At 32.7% G+C, this 26,408-nt stretch overlaps 1 protein-coding gene and 1 long non-coding RNA gene across 7 annotated transcripts in view; one reads left to right on the top strand and one right to left on the bottom strand.

Annotated features, from left to right (window-relative positions):
* NLGN1 (neuroligin 1) overlaps positions 1-26,408 on the top strand; it is an 875,108-nt gene that overhangs the window by 50,323 nt on the left and 798,377 nt on the right. The window lies entirely within an intron of this gene.
* The window catches only part of LOC306670514, a 1,027,288-nt gene that overhangs the window by 972,456 nt on the left and 28,424 nt on the right, over positions 1-26,408 (bottom strand). The gene's annotated exons all lie outside the window — the stretch shown is intronic.

Raw genomic sequence — 26,408 nt, 5'->3', positions numbered from 1 at the left:
CTTGAAATCTTCTAGGATAGTAAATATAAAATATAACATTAATTCTCTGAGAGCTTGAAAAATAAAACAAAACTCTTCGAGGAGTTAATCTTAAGAGTTTTAATAAAATTACTTTTATACATACTTGCTTAATTCTTGGTCCCTGACTATGTTCAACTAGTTCTCCTACTCCCATTTACACAGATGATCACCTGCTTTTTACTAATGGCTCATGGGGAAGTCACCCGATTACATAGTCCATTGAATAACTAAGGCCATCAGATAAAGAATGATGATTAATAAGTGCATATCTGAATAAATGATGTACTCTTATTAATCAATGTAGGCTGATACTCCACTACCTGAAATACCATTTGTGCATCATCCTCATCCTATGGATGATTTTCTTCCCTTGGCAATAGTGTTCCCCATACTCAAATTCAATGTTTCCTCATATTTCATGCCCTCTGGCAAGTCTTTTTTTTTTTTTTTTTTTTTTTTTTTTTGGAAGAAAAGGAAACAAAGTGTTCTTGACCAAGGATATTAAGAAGATTCTGCCCATTTCATTTCTTTGAAAGTATAGCAGAGTTATGAGTCGAATCAACTTAATTTCATATTATGTTTGGAAAAAACTGGAACTAAAACATCTGCTCCAAGGGTTATCACTATGATTGAATTAAAAGTCAGAGTACAATGGGGCATCTCGGTCTATATTCTGAAATTGAACTGATCTTACTTGTTATGTGACTAGGATATGGTAGAAAGAACTACTTCTGATAACATTGCTACTAGGCATGTGCTCTTCATCAGAAAGGTATGTTTGTATTTCATATAAAGTCTTAATTTTTTGGGGGGGATGCCAGGGATTGAATTCGGGCACTTGACCACTGAGTCACATCCCCAGCCTTATTTTGTGTTTTATTTAGAGACAGGGTCTCACTGAGTTGCTTAGCACCTCGCTTTTGCTGAGGATGGCTTTGAACTCTCCATCCTCCCATCTCAGCCTCCTAAACTGCTGGGATTATCGGAGGGCGCCACCACACCCGACAGTCTCATTTATTTCCTTCCAGTTGGTACTGGCTTGGATATATTTTACTCAACATTATAATAATGTATTCTTGAATAATGTGTTATTACTACAATAGATAATGCACATTCTTCAAAGGGGACAACTCTTAATTTTCAGCTAGGCCTGTGGTCATGAATAGGTCACTCAAACATAGCAATGCCTCCCAGGTTGTCAATTAGTTCTTGTACTCCCATTTACACTGATGATCACCTACTCTTCTCTAATGGCTCCTGGGGAAGCCGCATGATTACATAGGCCATTGCATATTTAGTTGGCCAATTAATAACTATGTCATTTCAAAATGCTCCTTGACTTCTATCACTTATGCCAGCAACCTTTAAAGAGGAGAATATTCCTAGTATAACTGAATAGTACCTGGCACTTGAGTCATATCTGAGAAACAGAACTCAGCCCTCAAAATGTTAATATTAAGTCCTAAAAATATATAAATACTTTAAATTTTTTGAAGTAAATAATTCAGTAACATTTAGTACGTTCTTACTGTACTACCACTACCACTACCTCTATTTATTTCCAAAAATGTTCATCATTCCAAAGTAAAACTCCTTACCCATTAAGTAGTTTTTCGCATTCACTCTCCCTCACAGCCCCTGGCAACTGCCAATCTGTACTTTTTCCTTTTCAAAATGTTTATATGACTATAATTTCAAATTTATGAAAACTTTAAAAATAAAAATAGCATAAAGAACATCTCTATATATCTCTAGATTATCTGTTTTTAACATTTTACCCATTTGCCCCTTTACTTAGAGGTAGACAATTATTATCACTCTATGGATACACAGTATTATATGTGATGTAAAATTCTATGTCTATATGTACAATTGTTTTCTGAACCATTGCAGTGTGACTCTCCGATATCTGTTTTGTTTTGATTCAACTTTAGAACTTATTTGCTTATGGCTATTTTCAATAGCCACCAGGGTTCATTAGAAACAGACATGGCCATGTGTCTTAGATGCTCAATGGAGATTACTTTTTTTTTTTTTTTCCAGAGTAAATGTCCAGATTACTTTTCAGGGTATTCAGTGTGCTTCCCACTTGTTTTCTGTCCAACTTGTTTTCTGGACACTATTCCTTTATCTGTCATCAGCTCCACCTATACTGAACTGATTGCCTGTATCAACCACCATAGTTCTGGAGACTTCTTCCTCCGGATACATCCATCTCTCTTTATCTCCTTGTCAAATCCTTCCATGGTTCAACTTACTATTTTTGTTCTTGTCTCAGTGACTTCTTCCCTGTCCCCCAAACACATAGTAAGTGTTGCATAGTAACTAAGAGCATGGCTTTGGTCTAATACTGGTCTGCCACTTGCCAACTATGTGAATTTGAACAGTTCTCCATTTGTTATCTGTAAAATAAGAATAAAATAGTACCCACCCCCTAAAGCTGTTGTGAAAATATATGAGACAACAATTATCAGTGCTTAAAATCTGGAAGATAGCAAGCACTCCATAATGTGATTTTTTTCTAAGTTTCTTGATTGTAATTAATAATGTATGTTATTTGTACAAACTGATGAGTTTCACTGTGGTATTTCCATATATCCTATGTCATGCTTTGGTCATTTTGTTCATAAGCCTCCTTCTGCTCCTTCTTCTCCTTCCCTTTCTCTTCATTAACATGTTAATTGTAGTTTCTGCTGGCCTCTGTGTGTGTGTATTCACACTGAACACACAACTGGTCATATGTTGTTGGTTTTTGTTTGTTTTGTGGTACCAGGGATCAAAGCCAGGGCCTTATACATACTAATCACATGGTCTATCCTGGAGCTACATCTCCAGCCCATAAGTTCAGTATACAGTCTCCCATAGCAAGTTACAGCTTCTGAACGACATCTTGCTTATTCATCTTCATATCTCCAGCCTAGTCATCAGGAGAGGTTACTCTTGAATAATAAATGTTGCTGACTATACAGGAAATGTCCTTCTTTACAGTGGATTGTAGGAGACATCACAAAGTGATACAACTTGAAGTCGAAATCTGCCCTGAGGAGTCTTTAGCTCCTAACTGCATATATGCTCTGTAATGAGCAAATAAAAATGAAAATTCTATTTTTTCCCCCTAGGAGAAAAAACAAATTGAAAGAATAAGTTGACCTCTGGCAAAAAGGAAAAAGACTGTGTCCATTCAGAAATATATTGAAGTAAAAGACATTGCACTTTGAAATCCATTGTTGAATTAGGCCAACCTCAAAAAAATAAAGGCAATTTAATTTCTAGGAAATGACTAAGGAATCAGAGGCGGTAGAAATCTGAAGGAGAAAGAATATAAGGAAATATTAATTAGAATAAAAATTCATAATAAGCCAATCATATCTTGGAATCAGAAAGCTACTATGGTTAAAATTTATCTTGGGTGTATTGGTTTGATAGAGCTATTGTAATAAAGTCTATAAACTAGGCAGATTAAACAAGAGGGATTTATTGCCTCACAGTTCTGGGGACTAGAAGTCGGAAATCAAGATGTCATTTAGGTTGGTTGCTTCTTAGGGCCATGAGGAGGAATCCGTTCCATGCCTCTGGTCCAGGGCTTCTGGTGATTGGCAGCATGCCTTGATTTACTGACTTAGCCATGGTGTTCTACCTGTGCAATCTGTGTCGAAATATCCTGTTTATAAGGACATACCTCATACTGGACAAGGGGCACACACTACCCTAGTCTGTCACCATCTTAACTAATTATGTCTGTAATGACCTTATTTCCAAACAGGGTTGCACTCTGAGGCACTGCAGGTTGGGACTTCAACACACAAATTTGGGGGGAACAAAAGGCTCTCTCTTAGAAGCATACTTAATATCTAAGGCAGAATCTCTCTCTGTATGTCCGTTTATTCTTTCATCATGCCTTCAATGAATTTGTTTTTGATACTGTTTTTCAGAATCTCAGGACTAATAAGAAACATGTTTAATGTGTCTGAACTTACATCCGTGATACTTGATATTCCTGTGCACTAGAGACATTTTTTTTCAAATATGTTTTTGCTCAGGGATCATGAACCTGAACTCTACTAAAGTGGGGAGGTTTGTAAATGTAAGCAGTACTGGCATTTGAAGAAAGAAAGTAATGACTTCCAGAAATTCAAATCTGATTATTAAGGCAGAAGTGTTGGTATTAATAAGAAGTAAAATATGTAAAGGAATAGTGGAGATGTTGCAAAATTTAAGGACTTGAGGAACATTCAGTCCTTCTCCTAAGAAAAAGTAATTATATCCAAAGTAAAGTACACAGTATTCTCAGTTTCCAAACACAGAGATAGGATGTTGGTTACATTAAAGTAAGATAAATTTGAAAATGCTTAGCTTCCTATTGTGCTTAGTGATATCTCTCTTAAAATTTGACCACAAATAGATTAGATTCCTGTCCTTTTCTTTCTTGTTCCTTTTTTTGTTTTACCTACCAAGAACAACTGGTTTTTGCATTATTTTATCCTTATTCATAACATCTTCATGACTCAATTCATTGTTTTACTTCCTTAAATTGTGCCCTATATAGAAATCTTAAATATGAGTCATACAGGAAGTGATGTTTCTTGCCTAGAAAGGATATTTCAGGAATAAAATTTATGGAGTTGGAATTATATTAAAGAGTGAAAATGGAGACAAGTTTCACTTAGCAAATTTTTTCTGAGTTAACATTGAGGAACTCCCACTATCTAGCATTATGCCTTGGGGATAGGTGACTTATTAATATTGTCAACCTCCTTAGACTTATTAAAACTATATTTCATTGAATATTTTTGACTAAATATTAGGGCTTTTCTCCTTTGTATTTCTAATAAATAAGTGGAGTGGGAACACATGAAGTGTGTCATTAGGACAGACGTTCTTAGAAAATTTAATTATTGTGGCTGTATCTTGTTCTTATCATTTTCAATCATAAATCTCAGATGAATTGTTGTTTATACTGTGTAAGTGATTTTTGTTCAACTCTTAGTGTCTAGCCCAAATGGAGTAAGGAGTCAATTTCATCTGGACTCTTAGGAGTCTCTTAGTTTGATGAACCTCGCATCATGAATTATTAAAGAGAGTTGGTTGGTACATTCCATCAGAAATAGTCTCTCAGATATTCGTATTTATTTCATGAAAGATACACTGAGAAATCAGATCTGCCAATTATATATAAAGCTTATTTTCAAGTAAAAATATTTTTTTTGTAATGCAAAATCAAAATCCTTGATAAAGTGTTAGTAAGCATAGGACAGATATCTGTGAAAAGTCCAGTCATCTTTTAAAACTTCCATATTTAAGATTTCCCACAAAATGTTAATACTATGCTTACAAACCTGTGAATCAAGTTATTACAAAGCGAAAGAATATAAACAATGGCTTAATAATTATTTATAAGTTGAGAATCTGAATGTCCCAGCAAGGGTACCTGACTTTTTCTAGAACAATGAAACCAAACAGAGATATTATTTTCTCTGTTCATGTGGATAGTCGGCTGTTAACTTAAAAGTAGGGATTAAATCCCCACTGTGGAAAAAAATATGGGCACTGAAATGCTGGTAGGTGCTAACTTGTAGAAAAGATATTCATAATGAATTCAGCATTCCCTTCTTTAATCTTCAAATATGAACCTTAAATTCCAGAAAGAAAAAAAAAAAACTATTAAATTTTAGTGAAGTAATTACCCCTTGAGGAATCTGAACTGCCAGTACTACAACTTAAAGGTAGTACATAGCATGGTCTATTTGAGAAACCCCCCTCTCAGTTCTTCCCTTCATTCTGCCACCCCCAACTGTCCGCTTATGAGTAGAATTATCATATCATAAAATGATAGTTTTTGTATAAGGAAATAATTCCTAATCTGCTTTAAAGTGTGTATTCCCTACTCAGCCCTCAAAGAAATATTCTGAAGCCAGCTTCTCAGCTTCTTTTTGCTGGTCAGGAGGACAAGCCCGCTGTGTGTTCCACTGCTGCTGGGATGCCAGCGGGCTAATGACACAGCGCTCCCTTTAATGAGGTGGCAGATTTTCCTACCTCTGAAAATTAAGAGCGTCGGTCTCTGCAGTAATTTGGCATGGGGTTGTGTTTCCTTATAAAATGTCTTATAGTAGCAATAGAAAGAATGCCACGGTTAGCCTCACACCCTGGGCGAACTGGAGGTAAAGCAGGTTGTTAGCCTAGGCCAGGCCTCAAGTGAACTTTTTGTGCTGAGTAATTATTGTTCTCTTCCTCCTTTTCCTCTTCTTCCCTTTCTCCCTTTCTATTCTTTTTTTTTTTTTTTCCTTTTTGCTTCAAATCTTCTCCTTTGGAAGTTTGTTTGTTTTTTTTTTTTCCACCTGGGAGTCTTAAAATCACCTCAAACTAGCATGAGGTAGGATCTTCAATATTTTATAAAAGTATTTTCCTCCTTATATTAGAAAACAAACCTAAATCAACAAAGAGATCTGGAATTCACATATTGGAAAAGTATCACTTATTCTATGAAATGTTATATCATCCTAAGAAACATAATTCTCCAATTCATTTTACTTAATAATCTATGTCTAAGTATGTATGTGTGTGTGTGTGTGTGTGTGTGTGTAACACACACACACACACATATATGCACTGAATGTGTACATACAAATGATATATAGACACAAATATTGAGCATATAGTCTCACACATAAATATGTAGCACTTAAATGAAATGATCAAGATTAATTATGAGAACAGAAAAACCTCAGAATCTAATGTGAGGTTATTGTGACATGCAGTTTTGATTAAAGCATATGTGCTTTTTGTGACAGTTGTTCGTGGTTGCTTTCAACAAAATACATAAGTATTATTTATTATATGTCTTCACAAAATGGCAAAAGTTATGCATAGCAAGCCAATATGATTCTGAAATTATGATCTAAAAATAATTTTCATATTACCTTAAATATAGCATCAACATTTGTTGAAGTAAAATTATACCTTGGATAATAGATTTGCTAACAGAGAATAGATAATAAAGTCACTATTTTTGTGACTGGTTTCTAACTCATTACTATAATTACTATGAAAAATAGTAAATAGTTGTTAAAGTTATGTCAGTACACTGACTTATTAGTGTAGTCATTGCTATTTATGAATATGAATAACAAGTCACATGTATGGATGCTTTAAATTTTTCTTAAGTGAAAAATTATGAGACAGAAAATCCTTAGCCTCAAAAGAAGGCTTTTGCCTTCTTCATAATTAATAAAATTGCTTATACAAAACAACTATATATAATTTTTATGTATATATGTTTGATGTAGACATATATTTTGTTCTTACAAATATACAGACATATCTCTATTTGGAGATAGATATTCATTATTTAATATCTGATTACTTAGCTTTCTCACATGCCATCACAAACACGTAATTAATTCTCAGTTTCATTTCCAAATCACCAACAAAATGTAGGAATTAATGTTAGCTTGCTAAGCATAAATTACCTTGTATTTTGTTTACAAATCTGATTGCTTATTGGAACAAATACTTTTGGGACCAAGTACTATATCTTGTCTTCTTTCAAATACCCAAATCCTGTTGATGAGTGGCATACGGTAGGAGCACACAAATATTTGTGACATGAATTAGTGAATGATACGTTTACTTAATGAATAGCAGTTACTATTCCTCATTCATCAAGTGTATGTTTTATCTTTTCCGACTAAGTACATTACTCTTCATAAGATTTAGAAATTTCTTAAAAGAGATGTAAATACTTTAATGTTGGCTTCTGAAAGAGTTTTTAAAGAAAGAATGGCTGAAGGACATTGGAAATCAGCTAACTGGGTCTGTTTATTAACCAAGTAGACCATGTGCCTTAAGAGAAGTGCCTTCTCTCTGAGAAGTTAGTTAGTGGTGCGGACATGGTATTATATTTTCTGACCGTAGTTCTCTGTCTCCAGTGTCTTATAAATATTGATTATTTGAAAGTAGAGTGATACAAACTAGAAAATAACCTAAGGAGGGGGCCAAGAAGACAACCAACACCCATATATGATCAGAAGATAAAATTCAGCTCAGAAGCAAGCCGCTGTTTCCCCTTGACCAGCAGAGGGCGGACCGTGCAGAGACTCTGCCATTTAGACATCATGCTAATGCTAGGAATTGGCTGGTTTTTTAGGGAGACATTAGTAAAACTTCTGTAATAAACTGTGTAAAACATATTTTTCTTTCATTAACCTGCAAGTGGAAGAAAGTTTGGGTAAGTTAAATGTTGTAATTTCGGGAGTTAAAATAATTAAGCAAGATAATCACATGCATCATTGTAATTACAAATGTTATTTATTTAAAAAATTATCTAAAATTATTTTTGATATTTGTGAGCCTGATTAACACTAAGGTGTGGGTTTCAGAAAGAACAAATGTGATGGGTGAAATCCTGGAGGAAAATCTGGAGCACTGGGGCAACTGGGTGATGAATAGATGTTATGGATGATGGAGGTGAGACTGAAGAAGTGAGAAGGGTCAGATGATAAAAGGTCACTGTGTGCTAAGCAAGGAGTCTATGCTTTATTCATGATTAAAGTGGAGTGACAAGTTATGGTTGCACCTTACAGGGTCATTCTGACATCTTCATGGAGTGATAGGAAGACTAGTGGTACAATATTTTTGTATGTTAGATGGGATAGAAAATTTATTTATTTGAATATAGACGGTATGAGTTTGAGAAAGAAGGTGGAATCTTCATACTAATTGAGTTGGAGAAGTTGTGGGAGAAATTGAAATCATGGTAGAGACATTGTCTAAGGTGAGGAAAAGGGGAATAAGTTGGGGGAAGAATGTGATCAATTCACAGTCTGCTTTGTTGAAGTTGAATTATCTGTAACATGTTAAGTGGAGTTACATCAGCAGCCAGTTGAATATATTAAGAGCTCTTGAGAGAGATCTGGATTACAGATGTTGATGTTATTTCTATTAATGATGTAATAAAATTGGTGCCAATTAAATACTTAAATGTAACAATATAATGTAAATGAGTTTTGTTTGCATATGGCAAGGAGGTGAAGACGCAGAAGGTTAGTTGAGGTCAAGAATGAAAACCTAAGTAATAATAAATTGGAAGTAACAAGTGGGGAACTCCTTAGAGGATCTGAAGCTGAATAGTGAGGGACAACAACCAAAAGGAGAATGGAAACATGGAAGCCAAAGGAAAATGGTTTCAAGGGGTTCATCAAGATTAGAGTCACATGCTGGAGACAGGTCAAGTAAAACAAGGACAGAAAAGTGAATTAGATTTGGAAAATAATAAGTCAATTTAACTATTGCATGAAGCATTTCGACAGAGGAATTAGGGTTGGAACTATTAGAGGATCTAAAGGAAATGAGCATAGATTATATTTTTTAAAAATTTTGCTTGTATAGGAAAATAGAGAAGGCAATAGATACAGCAGGACATACCATGGAAGATGTCTCTGTTTTCTGTTAAATCAAAACGGCTAGGTTTGCATGCAATGATAAAAGTACTCAAAAGAAACGTATCTTTTGAAGACAGAAAATGAAGGGAATGAAGAAATAATTTGGTTCCTGAGGAGATGGAAGGAATGAGATACAGAATACAGAGGGATATATATGTAGCCTTGGGTATAAGTGAGAATCAAAGAAGTAAGGAAATAAAGGAGTGAGGTAGAAAGGAAGGAGAGCAGACCATGATGGAACTGATACAAATTATAGAATGCAATCCCAAAGTTTTATGAACAAGCAAGGGCAGTTATTGACATAATTGGGTAGCTTAGACATGAAACTGGCATTCATAGAGTTAGATTCAAAGGATTAAAGCATCACAGCTATGAAATCTGAGACCCTTGTGGTCCTCACTTGATTCTGTACCCAAGCTTCATTTGCGTCATGAGATTGGTGGACAACGAAGTGTTCTGATTCCACTCCTCCCATTTAAACCTCAAGGGAAAAAAGAGTTCTACTCCAAATGCTGGTGCATCAATCAAAAGCAGTTCTCTTCTTAACCTTTACTGACCATGTGTCTGTCTCAGATCAAAGACAAAAGTGAGAATGGGGAACCTGTTGTCAGACCAGCAAAACAGGGGATAGGGGCAGAACAGTAAAAACTCTCTGGGACAGCCAGGTGTGGTGGTGCACACCTGTAATCCTAGCAACAACACAGGCAGAGCCAGTAGGATCACAAATTGAAGGCCAACCTGGACAACTTTGTGATACCCTATCTCAAAACTTTAAAAATAAAAAATCAAAGTGGAATGTAGCTAAGTGATCGAGCACCTCTGGGTTCAATCCCCAGTACCACAAAATAAATAGATGAGTAAAGAGATAAATCTCCAGGACAATAGATGAAGATGAGCTGTTTCCATAAAAGAGGAAACTTTGGTGTAATTGGAGAGAAGGCCCAAGTCTGAGGAAATAAAAGTACAACCTCTTTATTTTTCCTTTTTATTATTTTTCTGTGTGAAGTAGAAGAAGAAGTAAAAATGAAAAGGATTAATACACTGTTGGGAACTTACTGACTGTGATGATTCCCAACTGTCATTGAAAATAACTAGAAAGAAAGCTGACCTGGGTATCTAAGAGACTGGGCAAGTTGTAGGGTATTTGTTATAGGCAAGTTGAAAAGACACTATTTTTAGTTCACAGGGATCAGACTGTGTTCTAGTGCTGCCAAATATTGTTCTCGTGAGCTTAGGCAACTCCTCTTTCCTGACCTTCTGTTTTTTCTTTTTTTCATATGAACAAATGAAATGTGCAAAGCATTATGAATCTCAATGGTGGCCACAAACTAGGTTTTGTATTATGGATTTGCAGACTGAGAATCAGATGAATAACATTAAAGTGATATAGAAGATAAATGCATGGTTTACTTTTTAGAAAAGAAATGAGGAATGGGTTTCCATTTGAAATTAATAACTAACTTCCACTGAACAGAAAATGTGAAATAAAGCATATCTGACATCCCTTTCTCCAGTTTTAAAATATATTAAAGATGAATCTGCTATATTGGTTTTGCTCTGCACACATACACTCAGATTTGAATAAACCAATGGAGAGTATAAGAAGAGGAATAGGTCCAAGATTTTACTCATGAGATCTGGATAGATACGAAGACAGATTTATAGTGGTTACTTTCTGTATCTCATTACATAATTACCCACTCAAGGACATCAACAGGATTTAGTCTGATTAAATTGGTAGTAAATGTAGTAAATTTTCTAATTTATCAATAAGAAATCTCTGGATAATTTGGTTAGGTGATAGTTCTTGCTTTTTAATTATTCCACTTAATTAGTCAGTCACTTATCTAGGTCTCTAAGCTCTTTGGATGTATTTGAATTTAGTAACTACAGAATCTTTGAAACTATCTATACCGTTAAGTTCATTTGTATATTTTAAAAGAAGTAAAATAAGATTAAGTATTAAGTTGTATTTTATGAGTACAAGGAACGTGTGTGTTCCCACATGTAAATCCTTAGGTTGTATTTATTATGTATCATGCATGCTTTCAAATGCTCAAAATATATTAATGTATTTAATCTGCACAGACATGCCTTATTTTGATATTATTGTTATTATTAGGCTATTAGTAGTAGTTTGATTTTTCACATAAGGAAATTTATGTGCAGAAAGTTGACATTCAAATCAAGAAAGTCTGGTTCCATAATCTATTCTTCTAACAATAGAGTGATTATGTTATAAATGCATGCTATTTTAGGTTACATAACAGGATTTCACTTTTCCTGAATTGATAAGATATTTGTAATGATTCAAGACGACTAAAGAAAGATATATAGTGGAGTACCTACTACTTTAGAATAACATTTATTGTTTTTCTGGCTTTTAATATAAATCATCATGGAAAAGATTGAATAGAAACCAAATACTGTACATTAACTATACTACTGAACTGATAACAATTGTTAATTTTGCTTTATTTCCTTCCAGCTTTCTTAAGATATTGTATTAATTATTCATTTTCAATAAACTTTTATATCTCCCTTCTTTCATTTAACATTTTATGAAGACCATATACTTCTACATATTCTTCAGATGTGCCACTGTTTGGTTTTGGATGTAGCATTTTCATATGGATGTACCATATGTTAAATAGTGTCTCCTATTGTTGAATGCTTTGTGAATTCCAGTAATTTTTTATTTTAAGTAATAATGTGATAATCATTTCTATGGATTTTGAAAATTCATACAACACTTACAGGTTGAACTCAATTAAAATACATGAATTAAAAATATGTAATACATATTTTTGATGTTTTTATTAGTAGATTGCAGTTATAAAAAATAGTGGGGTTCATTTTGACATGTACACAAATGCATATAACATAATTTTCTCCATTTCAATCCCCAGTACTTCCCCATTCCCTCCCATTCTTCCTCTCCCTAAGTCTGTTCCTCCACTCTAGCATAGTGGTAGAACACTTGCCTAGCATGCAAAGCCTTGGGTTCAATTCCCAGCACCCACATGTGTGAAAATATTCATATGCATATGAAGGTTTTTAAGTCTCTTTGGAAGATGCTCTTTAGTTGTCTTCTGGGAATATCATCATGCCACTTTACTTTCTCACCAGCACAGTGTGAAAGTACCTATCTCATCATGTACCAATTAGTATGAATATTTTCATCTTAAAAGCTTTGATACTGTGATAAGCATCTAAATTATATTTTGTTGGTGCCATAAGTTTTATATCTTTCATATTAATACAAGGACACTCTTTTTACATTTGTTTGTAATTTCCATTTTCCTTATGAATTGCAAGGATTTTTATCATTTAACTTTACTTATTAGTTTACATATAAGGAACTTCAAATTCTTCAAATTCTCTTCGCTCTCCCTGATTCTTTTTGATTCTGTTCATGGTGATATTTGATTATGTTTCACTTGTATATAGTGAAATCAAATGATCCTTTATGTGTTATTTTTTATTTTGATGGCATATATGCAAATATCTTTCTTGCTCTAAGAGTATACTAATCTCAATAAGTTTCTGGTGTTTTTATAGTTTCTTTTTTGTTATTAAACTTTAATACATCCAAATTTCTCATTTATGTAAATTGTGAGGAGAAGCTCAACGTCTTTCCAAAATATTTTTGAAATCACTCATTTATCTTGCAATATAAAGTTTTGACATATTATTTTCCCATATGGACCTATCTGTCTCTTCTGGTTTGGATACTTTTAAATTCCTACTTTCAATCTCCTGATTCTCCACACCTCTGTTACACTATCAAAATTTTTTTGGCTATGTGAATTAGAGGAACATTTATCTAATATCTCGAAAGTATGTGATAAGAATTTTAATTTAAAAATTGATTCAATACTTTGGTATTTTGAATGCAATTTGTTAATGTTTTTGGAGGGATAGTGGGGATTGGACTCAGGGACTCGACCACCGAGCCACATCCCCAGCCCTATTTTGTATTTTAATTAGAGGCAGGGTCTCACTGAGTTGCTTAGTTCACTTTTGCTGAGGCTGGCTTTGAACTCACGATCCTCCTACCTCAGCCTCCTGAGCTGCTGGGATTGCAGGCATGTGCCACTGTGCCCGACTTGATCTATTGATTTTTGAATGTTTCTTTTGGAGACTGTTTTAGATACAGTGGTGAGCGAATGTCCCTCTGAGGTGATGACACTTGCATGGTGAGCGAATGTCCCTCTGAGGTGATGACACTTGCATGGGGAGGCCTGACAGAAGTGAGGGAGAGACCCCAAACTACTCATGCACTTGTGGCAATCGGCACTCTAGTCAGAGCTAGATTGTGCAGACATGACACTTGATAAGAACATGAGTTTGCTGAATACCTAAAATTATAGGCAGACAGTATTCTTAATTATTTACAATGATCATTACTTGGAAAAATCTTGGACTACTAAGAATTAGAAGGAAAGTGAAAAGAAAAATATATGGATTGAAACCTTTTACTGGTAGGAATTAAGAGTCTCTGAATATAAATGTTACAGGTTACATAATCAGTGGTAGACTTCAGAGAAGAAACACTTCACTTCCTTTTTTATGTCCGCTTTTTTAAACCTCCCACCTGCCAATAATTGGTGGTACATCAGTCATGCATTAAGAGCCACAGATTATCTCTTACACAGACCCTGATGTTGTTTACTCTTGCATCTCCTAGTGACATGTTCTAAACATCCAAAAATTAATTGTAAAAGAATTTTAAAGAGACTCTAATTTCCGTGTCAGGATAGAGTGATTAATATACTTTTAATACTTACATGTCATCACATGCTTTTCCATTATATACATGAAATTGCCATTGCAACCTTTTATGACTATAGAAGATGACAGAATTTCATGAAAGTTGAAGCAGACTGATGCTATATTACAGATTATGTAGAGAATTTAAAATTAACAGAAAAATTTACCAAATTAATTCAATTAATATCATGACTCCAGTCTCACAATTTCAAATGTAAAGGTAATAGTTTATTATTTTAAAAATCACATATTTAATCACCAAATTTAATTAAATTTTTTAAAAAATTATTTTAAAGGCAGGGTCTTGTTATGTTACCCAGGATGGCGCTGAAGTCCTGGGCTCAAGTGATCCTCTGGCCTCAGCCTCCATAGTAGCTGGGACTACAGGTATTCACTAATACAGCAGGCTCATAGATTTAATTTTTAAATGAGAAAATATAGAATTTACAATCAGTTAAAGACAAGATTAATGGTATTAAATTTTTAATCTGTCAGCAAGTATATTTAAAATTTATTTCTGTAAGCTTTGAAGAAAAAAAAATTTCCTAATATAGTTACTGACTCATAGAGTAGAAAAGGACCTTTAAGCTCATCTAGTTGAGTTTGAGGATTCAAGAATGGAAGATAAGAGGTCATTCTGGCCCATACCCCTAAATACAGAAACATTGTATGCCAACTCTATAGCACTCTCATTCTTTCTTTTAATTATATCAGTGAACAGATTGAAGGATATGCGTATTTTCAATTTTATTTGGTATTACCCGAAATATACCAATTAAAATTAGGATCAGCAATCTGGGCTTGGTGGTGAGTACTTGTAAGCCCACTGGTTCAGAAGACTGAGCTAGGAACATCACAAGTTCACAGCCAACCTCAGCAACATAGGGAGGCTCTAAGCAACTTAGGAAGACCATGTCTCTGAATAAAATATAAAAATGGGAATGTGGTTCTGTGGTAAAGTGCCCGTGGGTTTAATCTCAGGTGCCAAAACAAACAACAAAAAAATTTTAAGCAGCAATGCATGACTGTTCTCATTTCTCGCAATCTTCTCCAGATTTAAATTTGTACCAATCTTGATTGGATTTGAACGTCTTTTCATAAATATTTTTTCTTGTTTATATCTTTTGCTAACTCCCTATCTCTTTTTAGGATTTATCTCTCATGATTTATAAAAATATTTTGTATAAATATCTTGATTATGAAACTTTTAAGGGTAATATACTTTGTGTATTAGCTCATTCAGTCTGTGGACTGAATTGTTTTGTAGCTTTAATTTTTAACATTTTACAGACTTGTTTCAATCAAACCAAAAATTAACAAATGGGATTATATCAAACTACAGAGCTTCTGCACGGCAAAGTAAACAAGAGAGTGAAGGGGGGAAGCATTCTCCAGCTATTCATCTGACAGAGGGTTAACATTCAGAATATATAGAGAGCAAAAATACAACAAAAAGTAATCAAACTTAAAAATGGGAAAGTGAGCTGCATAGACATTTCTCAAAAGAAGAAATAGAAATGTCCAATGTATATTCACATGAAAAAATACATGTCATTAGGCATCAGGAATATGCAGATTAAGACTACAATAAGACACTATCTTAGTCCAGTTAAAATGGGTATTTATCAAAAAAAAACAAAAACGAAAACAAAAAATGTTGGCGAGGATGGAGAAAAAAGAAAAAAACTCTTATATACTGTTATACAACCACTTTGGAAAACAGTATGGAGAATCCTCAGAAGGCTAAAAGTAGAACTATCATATAACCCAGCTGTTCCACTCCTGAGTGTATCTCCAAAGGAAAATCAGCATACAACAGAGATATCTGCAAGTTCATGTTTATTGCAGCACAATAGCTAAATTATGGAATCAACCTAAGTGCCCATCAACAGATAAATACATAAAGAAAATATGATATAGAAAGACAATAGATTATTATGCCGCCATAAATAAAAACGAAATCAGGTCATTTGCAACAACATGGATGGAACTGGAAGACGATTTAAGTGAAATAAACCAGACACAGAAAGGCAAGTATTGTACATTCTTCCTCAAAAGTGGAAACTACAAAAGAATAAAAATAACAGACCAGAAAGTGAATTGAAAGTACTAGGGACTGGAGAAGGTGCTGGTGGGAGTCGGGGTGAGAGTAGAAAAAGTTGTTTGGACATAATCAATGCATGCTGTATAAATGTAAAGAAATATCATAGTGAATCCTATTAATATGTAAAATTAATGTTAATAAAATAGGTAAAAATTTATTGCAAGCATTTTAATAAATTCTTACGTTTTAATATTTTCCTTATAGATTGGTTCTTTTGTTTTGTATAACAGATATAAAAAATTTATAAGAAAATCCACAAAAAAATCCATCTTTTCCTCCTAGATCAAAAAGGTAGTTTTTCTAAAATGTTTCAAAGTTTGAATTTCACATACAGGTCTTCAGTTTATGTGCATATCACTTTATTGTCCATTGTAAATTAAGGGTATTTTTTTAATATAAGTAGCTAAATATTCCAGCTCATTTATTCAATGAACATTTTCTCTAAATTTGTATATTTTCCAAATACAGATAGATTTAAGTTCTTTTTTTCTGTTTGATTGTTCTACTGCTTGTTCTTTTGTTAGTACTTTAATTCTTTCCTTTAGATTTTAATAATCCATGTCACCTGCAGATTATATCTCTCCTATTTTTTCTCCTTCAAATTTGTCCTTTATAAACTAGTTCTTATATTAGAATTCCAGAGTCAATTTTTCAATTGCCATAAAAAATTGTTAGAATTTTTTCAGAATTGAGAAAAAGGAGTTAATGCCCTCCCTGCAACATAACCTCAGAATCTTTGATTTTAATTATTGGCCTAGGAATATGGAGCAAAATCTGTGGAGTAAAGACTACAGGAAGCTGTTAGTTACCCTTCTGGTTTTTGTCCCTCTGCAAGCACAGGGCTCTCTGTACTACCCTGATGTGCTTCTGTAGATACCTGAACTAGAGTGCTGAGTCACAGCAGCTCTTGGCAGGCATTATTCACTCAAGATAATGGCAGAAGAGAAGCAAAAGCATAATTCGAATTGTTCTTTATTATTTTATCCTCTCACAGTCATGACTGGCTATCTTCTGTTCAAGATGCAAACCTGAGCAAAAGAGTTCACTCAGTTCTGGAGTTTGCATTTTTCTGTTTCAGAGTCAACTCTTGCTTTATTTATCCTCTTTATTGTAAGTAATATGTGTATTTCATGAATTTCTGCTCAAATAGAATTTCGGTTTTCCTAATGATTTAAAAGTAATGGTGTTTTACCAAAGATCTAATATCTTTTTAGAAATTGAGTTCATTCTTTTTTAACTTTATTTTCTGAGATTTTATATATATATATATGTATATATATATATATATGTATTTCAGAAAAAAAAAATATATGCAAACTTTCAAATATTCCCCTAAGTACTGCTGCAGTTTTATCCCACAAACCATATGTAGTGTTCTCACCGCCTTTTCAGATCTATGTATTTATTTATTTCTTCTGTTATTTCTCCTTTGACTCATTAGTTATTTAAAGGTACATTTCTAAATTTTCAAACTATGACATAAGGATCTGGGAGTTACCCTTTAGTTATTTTGCTTCATTTTTGTTAAAGTGTGATTTGTATAATAATAATTGTTTGATATTTTTTCAGATTTTCTTTGTGACCATCTCTTGTGAATAATCTATGGATATCTGAAATAATGCTAATTTGCTAATTTCTCTGGCTAGAGTTTTATACTTGAGCATTAGTTATTCTTTTTCAAGGGTTCCATAGCCTACTTCTGCTTTTATTTGTTTCATCTGCAAAATATTAAAATAGCTTTGTTAAAAATGTCAAATTCAAATTTTGCTTTTGTCAATTTCTCATTATTCTCTCAAGTTTCTGCATTTTGCAAGAGTGTTTTTGGGAACATACAGGCAAAGTGTTATAAAATTTACTTAGTGAAATGTCCTTTCATCACTATGTAATTTACTTCTTATATTTCTTTTCTTTCTTTTCTCTTTTCTTTTTGTATGGCACTGGGGGTGAATCCAGGATTTCAGGCATGCTAGGAAAGCACTCTACTACTGAGCTACATTCCTTGCTCATCTAGTGTATATATACATATATAAAACCATACGATGTACATAAATTATGCTAAAATATATATATATAACCACAAATTTTTATCTGAAATTAGTATGACTGCACAGTTTTCCTTGAATAGTTGCCTAATTTCTCTTTTTTCACTCCTTTAATACTTCTTGTTGTTACATTTTGTTTCCTCTTAGAACCATTTACAGTTGTCATTTTAATGCATTCTAAGAATTTGTCTTCGGACTGGTGGTTTGAATGCATATTCATTGTGGTAACCAATTTATTTGAATTAATTTTCCATTTCTTTATATGCTTCATAAATACTAGCTTTTGTTTTATTTTGTTGTCAAGTAATTTATCATTTATTTTTGCTTTTCCATTCTTCATTTCTGCCTTCTGTTTGATGACATTGTTTTGTTTTGTTTTGTATATTATACATTTTATTTATATATTTGATATTACCTTAAATTTTTAATGTTCTTACTTGCCAAAACAATGTCTAATTGACCATATCTTCTCTTCTAACAACATCTTGGATGCTGCTTTATTTTAATCATTACCCATCTCACCATTTTATGTACCAGTCTTTCTATTTGTTTTTGTATGGATTTGTCTTAGAATTTTAGTTTCACCTTGTTTTCAAGTAAACTTAAATTAAACCCTACTATGTGTATTTATTCCTTGGCATCAAATTCTTTTTAGAAATATCCATGTATTTTTCCATTTTTTTGCTAGACATTTTTTCTTAAAAACTTTTCAATTTGTTCTTTTTAGTTATATATGACAGTAGAATCCATTATGATATAATTATACAGGCATGTACTATATCTTATTCTAATTAGGACCCTCTTCTTGTGAGGGTACATTGTTTCTTATTTTCCATAATTTCCTCTTAGATTGAATTCCCTTTTCCTAAAATGTATTTTCTATTATTTATTTCAATAAGAGTCTCTCGGGTACACTTTTGCTTTTATCTATCCAAAGGTACTTTTCCTCCATTTTTAGTTTCAAATCATCTGTTGACTGAGTATAGACTTTAAATGTAACCCCCATTTTTCCCAGAACAGTTTGAATAAATCTTCCATTGTATTCTGGTCTCCATTGCTGTTGAAAAATCTGCTGTCATCTAATTATCGTTCAGAAGTAATCTTTTTTTCCTGGTCTTTCATTTTTGATTTTTTCCCTTTGAGATATGCTGCACTTTCATTGTGGTATGTATAGTGTGTTTTCATTTATTCTATTTACAACTTGCTCTTAATCTGAAAATTAATATATTTTATTTATCATAGAAATTTCTGTCATTGCTTCTTTGAAAATTGTTTTCTTCATAGTTTCTCCACTTTTCTCCTCTGGGACTCTATTAGGTGATCCTTCTGACATTTTCTTTTTGTCAATTTCATTTCTTTATTGCTCTGATTACATTACAGGTAAATCTTTTCAGTTTAACTTTTATTTCACAAAATCTCTTCAACTCCATCAAATCTGAGCTTTATATTTAAATACTTGGTTTCCTTTCTTACCTGTCCTCTTCTCTCTCAGGCTTCTTTTTCCTTCCTACCTCCTAAATTATCCTGGATTTCCTTTCTGCTCATAGTGTCTTTAGGAATGGTGATATTTCTGGGATTCAACTATCTCCCATACATTTTGGACTTCCATACCTGTATCTTTATAAACCTTATTTCAGATTTCTATAGAAACAGTTGCTGAAGCCAGATTTAGGAGTCATCATAAATTGCCATCAATTCCTTATCTGTGTCATTACTTCCACTGTATGATTAATCCCAACTGTATGACATCAGTCACCAGATCATGTTCAATTTACTATTGAACTGTGGTTCATTTCTAATCCTTCATTGCCTTAGTCCTTATTTTTGATCCCTGGATCTCTGCAATTCCTCCTCCCTGGAAGGAGATAAAATAGTGGATAAGGAACAGGATCTGGGGCAAAGCAGATGGGCTTTAAATTACCTCTCTGACTTGGCTCTGTGATCTTCATAGGATTTCCTCATGTCTCAGTTCTTCACATAAAATGGCAGGGATAACAATATTCACATCATGAAGTTGATGTAAGCATTTAAAGAGAAAATATTATGAGAAGTGTTTATTGCAATGCCTGTCATATGGTAGGTGTCAGTGAATGTAACTATTAGGAATAGGTTTCCCTGTCTCTGACAACAATACCTCTGTGTAAGGAGGAGCTGTCATATATAGTCATTTAATGAGTCTAAGCATTTAATGTTAACCCTCTTAGACATGGTGCTTACTTCACTTATGAGTAGAGAAAGAGACATAGTAATTATTACTTGTACAATATTGCTGGATAGATGTATACTTCATATGAGTCAGTCAAAAAATATTTGAATGCAGAGAGAATAAAATTATAAGTGATAGTATTTGTTACCTTAGGATTTCCTGTATATATGAATATTTTCTAGGTCAGTTGAAATTTGCATACGTATATGTGGTTTGTGTTTATATTAAAATTAATTTAATTAGAATGAGATAGGCATATAAACATGACTTGGTCATAGTTACATAAAAGAAATATAATTGGCAAGGGAAGATTTTTAAATATGTAAATCAGAATTCATTGCAAATGCAATAGTTCACTGTATTAGGGACCCAATAGAAAAGTAGAATAGGTTGGAAGACGCTCAAGGAAGAAAACTATAACCTTTAATTGAATTATGTGCACTGAATTTTTAAAAACCATGGTAGCACAAATGAATTGTGTTGGCACAACTTTGCTCTAGGTTTAAAATTTGGAATATGTACCAATGTTCTAATATGGCAAATATGAACATGTCCCTAGGGTCTTTGAATGTTCTGGGTCTTTGAGCCTATCCTTCACCTATACATCATTGTCAGTGGTCCCTGAGACATCTTGTTATTTTATATTGATAAATATTTTTTAAGTTGTAAAAAAATAGAGCGTCACTTACTGAGTTTATATTATATGCCATATTTTGTATATGGTAAATTTGCATATAGTAAATTGTATTGATTCCTAAATATATGCCTATGGGGTTTCATCAACCTCATTTTACAAATGAAGAAATTGAAGTTCAGCAACATTAAATATCATGCCCCAGGTCACACAGCTGTTGAGTCACTTGTCTGAGAATTCAATCCAGGAGTGTTTATGAGGTATGAACTACAGTCTCTGCTCTCTGGATATGTGCCATATTTTTCCAAAGTTGTGGAGAGATTCATTTTTGCATGCTCCCTTATACAAAGAATATAAAATAGCATCATTTCAGTATCTAATAACAAATTGCAATTTATGTTCATCAGTTGAAATAGTGAGTAGCTACCCAACAACTTCACTAGATACTCTATTGTAAATATATTTGGAGTGGGCAATGTACATGAGTTTACCTATCTACCTATCCATCTATCTATCTAATATCATACTAGTTAATATATAATACTAATATACTAATACATAATATTATACTTATTAATATTTTTAATGTTTACTTGTGTAGGGCAAAATTCCATGTGTTTTACATGCATAAATTCTTTCAGTGCTAACAACCACCATATGAAAATAATACTCTCATTACTCATGTATTACAGATGAGGATATTGATGCAAAAGGAGGCAAATATTGTGCTTTCATTCACACAATCAATAAGTGGACAACTGAGATTAAAACTCAGGCAACAAAGCACAAGAATTTAAATATTGAACAAATTTGACATGTGTAGTGATTTCATAGAAAAAAACATAAGTAATATTTCTTCAGCAATTATATTTTGATTTTTAGAAGTTTTTGGAAGTTTTTAAAGATTTATAAAAGTTGAAAGAGAACTACAGTAAACTTTCTTTCATATGACTATTTCAGAATCAACAATTATAGCATTTTGCCATATCAAAAATGGATTCTTCGTGGTTTCTTTTAATTTGCTCTTCTGTCCTGTTTTTAGTGTTTCTAGCCCTGTGTGTGTGTATGTGTGTGTGTGTGTGTGTGTGTTTGTGTGTGTGTTCAATTCATCTCCTGTTGAGTTCCAGCAGTTTTTTTCCTGTCTTCCTTGCACAAGCACATCCTCTTACCTGAAGTTCCCCCACCCCAGGTGTTTTTGCCACTTGTTTTATTAGTTATCTTTTAATTATTATGTTGTCCTCTGGTACCTCTTGGGTACTAATCCCTGGACTGATATATGTTTGTAGTAGTGACTCAGTTTATTGTTTCCCTATTCATTTTCTTAATAATATTTTTAAAGAGCAGACATTTTTTATTTTACCAGGTCTAATATATCTTTTAAAAAAAGGTCTTTTGTCTTGCTCTTTGTGATCTGCTTAAGGACCTATCAACTGTTCCAAATTATGCATTCCATGTCTTTCTCTAAAATTTTTAAATTTTAGGTTTTGTATTTAAATGTATGACTTGAGTATTTTTATTTGTGATATGAGATAGGAACTGAGAGTCATTACTTCCATATGGGTATCCAGTTACTTGAACATCATTTATTAAAGAGAATTTTCTGATTTGATCACTTTTACATACTCATCAAATATCAAATAAAATAAGTGGGAATATATTTCTGGGCTTGTTATTCTTTGATATGCTTGTGAGTCCTTCTGCTAGTGTCAAATGGTCTTGATTACTATAGCATTTTACTAGTACTTGAAGTTACTTGTAACTTGGTTCTTTCACTAAATTGTTTTGATTATTCTAGATACTTTCAATTTCCACATAAGTTTTATAACTTCTATCAATTTCTACAGAGTATTGGCTACACTTATCATGAAATTGTGTTCAAATTTTGCAGTTCAAAGAACACTGTTGTATTAATGGTTAATTGATGTATTAATGGTTCAATTAATGTATTAATTGAATCCTTCAATTCAGGAACATGTTTTAACTATGTCTTCCTTAATTTCTCTCAGCAATGTCTTACTGTTTTCAGTTTGCAGGTTTTACATGCTATTGGCTAAATTTATTCCTAAATTTTATGATTGTTGATGCTATTATAAACTGAATTGATTTTAAAACTTTATATTTGAAAGGTTTTCACCTGGTATGTAAAAATATATTTAATTTATATATATTAATTATTTACTATTTGACATTAAAATTTCCTATTACTGATAGTAATTTTGTGAATTCTTTTGGATATTCTATTAAAATTTCATATCATCTGAAAATATAGATGGTTTTAATTCTTCATTTCTAATATTTATAAAATTCATTTCCTTCTCTGGTCTTATTGCAATGGGTAGGGCCTCCAGTAACACATTGAATAAAAGTTGTGCTTGTGTTTCACTGCTTTTCTCCTGATCTTAGGGAGAGATTGTTCATTACTTAATGATTAAGTTCAATATTGGCTAGAGGATTTATTGACCCCTTTATCAAATTGAGGAAACTTTCTTCCTTCCTAGTTTGCTGAGGATGTTTTAAAAGTAAACTTTATTGAGGCATAAAGTACAAACAACAAAATACACATTTTAAATGCACATAACCAAGAAACAGAATATCACATGAATCCAAAAATTTCCTTGTGCCTGGACCAGTAAATCACTGATCCCTGGCTCCACTTCTGTCACTCTGGCTTGGATTCATTTCCTAGAAGACACATGTTCTCAGATCACTGGAATCATGGAGTGAGTGGTTCTTTTATTCTACATAATGTTGAGATCCACTCCTGTTGTTGCAAGTGTCTGTATTTTGTTCCATTTCATGTGGATACATAGTATTCCTATATCTAGATGTACAGCTGTCTGTTGATACCAACTGGTATGGTTTCCCTTTTGGCCTATTACAAACATTTATGTACAAATCTTTTGCGTGGGGGACATGTTTTTGTGTTGGTCTTAGAGAGAGAAGCATAATTACTGGATATCTGCTTTTACATGAAAAGGAGAGTGACACTTTTCTAAAAGTTTTGAACATTTGACATTTCCATCACAAATATAAGTCTCCAGGATGCCCCACATCCTTGCTAATATCTGACATTGTTAATTTCTGTTTCAATCACTGTATTTGGTACCTAGTGATAACACTGTGGCTTTAGTTTAAACTTCTCTGACTACCAATGATGTTAAACACTGATGTTACAGTGTTTTTCCAAATATTTTGGCTGTATGCAAAACTGGTTTCTTCATTTTTTTTTTTTTTTAATCAAAGTGTCATTCACATATTCTGGGAATAATTTCTTTATCAGATACATGTATTGTTAATATTTTCTTACTGCATGTGGCTTGTATTTTCATTTCCTTTAAAGTGTTTATCAAAGAGCAAAAACTTTTAGTTTTGAGGAGAGAGAATTTATCACCATTTTCTTTTTGGGGTCTCTAATTTTGGTATCTAATATTAGAAAGATTTGCCAAATGCAAAATAAAAAAAAATTCTTTATCCTCTCTGACAGGATTTTTTTTTTTAATCTTAAATACTCAGATCTCAATATCATTTTAAAATTTTGATATTTGTTGTTAGGGATGGGTCTAAGATAATTTTTTTTCTGCTTGAGATAAATGTATTCCAGCATTATTTCTTGGAAAGATTGTCCATTCTCTCCCATCAAATAATCTTGTCACTTTTGTTAAAAATCAATTGACTGTACATGTGTAGATCTATCTGTGAAGTGACTTTTGCATTTCATCAATCTACATGTCTAACCTTACGCATCTTTGATACCCTTTTGATGACTGTCTTTATACAAAATCTTAAAATCAGGCAAGGTAAGTCTTTCAATATTTTTTCAATATTGTTTTGGCTCTTCGAAGTTCATTGTATAAAGACACAAATTCTGGTTTTTACAGAAGAGGCTTTGGGGATTTTATTTGAAATTGGACAGAATCTGTGGATGAATTTGAGAAAATAGGCAGCTTTAAATTTTTGAGCATGACATATTGTGCCATTTATTTTTAGGTCTTATTTAATTTGTCTGCAATTTTTGTTTCGTTGTGATTTCCAGTGTGTTGCATAGATTTCCTTATAATCTGCTAAGTTTATCTCTTGGTACTTCATACAGTGATGCTATCATAAATGGAAATGCTTTTAATTTTATTATAGTTTGTCATTGGTCTATGTAAATACACTTCATATTTCAAGCTATGTATCATATGACTTTCTAAAAATTTACTTTTTAGCCTTATGATTTTTAGTCTAGCTTTTAATTAGTTTCTTTCTGGTTTTCTATGTAGTTGATCATGTTGACCAGAGAAAACATGTGTTTACATTTTTTCTTCCCCTCCATTATGCTAATTTTCTTACCTTATTGCATTAACTAGTACTTCTAGCACAAACTTGCACAAAAATAATGAAAGCATGGGCTGGGGATATAGCTCAGTTGGTAGAGTGTTGCTTTGCAAGCACAAGACCCTGAGTTCAAACCACAAAAAGAAAAAAAAAAAGAAAAAGAAAAAAAAAATAATGAAAACAGACATTATTGGCTTGTTACTAGTTTTAGGGGAAAATTTCATGATTTTTACAACTAAGTAGTTTGTTGACCAGTTTTTTTTTTTTTTTTTTTTTTTTTTTTTTTTTTTTTTTTTTTTTTTTTTTAAGGCTTCCTCAATGTGAGTTTATTGTTTTCAGAGACATACAATGTATATTCTTGTTTTCAGTCACAGGGTTGTTTTTTAAACAATAGATGCTCTTTATAAGTTTTAGGAAATCTCCTTGTTTTCCTAATTGTTGAGATTTCTTTTTTTAGAAGTCTATAAAGGAATGTTTAATTCTGTGGAATGGTTTTTTAAAATATCTATTGAGAAGGACCTATTGGTTTTCTTTTTAGCCACTTTAGTTAACTAATAAGACAAATTACACACTAGTTGGGTTTCAATTAGTAAGTCAACCTTACATTCTCTATATAAGCTCCATTCATTCAAGATGTATAATTGTTTATAGCTATTATCGATTTAAATTAGATAATATTTTGCTGAGGACTTTTTGCATCTTTGTTAATGAAGTATATTAGTCTGTAGATTTCTGTTCTTGCAAAGTCAGATTCTGGTATTGATATCACAATAAAGTTGGCTCCATAGATAGCAAAGTTTTCCTTTCCTTTCTATCCTCTGAAAATGTTTTTGTAGGATTAGCATGACTTCTATGGTTGTTTAGTAGAATTCAT

Source organism: Sciurus vulgaris (assembly GCF_902686455.1).
Source record: "Sciurus vulgaris genome assembly, chromosome: 10".
Taxonomy (NCBI): domain Eukaryota; kingdom Metazoa; phylum Chordata; class Mammalia; order Rodentia; family Sciuridae; genus Sciurus; species Sciurus vulgaris.
This window is presented reverse-complemented; position numbering and strand designations above follow the sequence as displayed.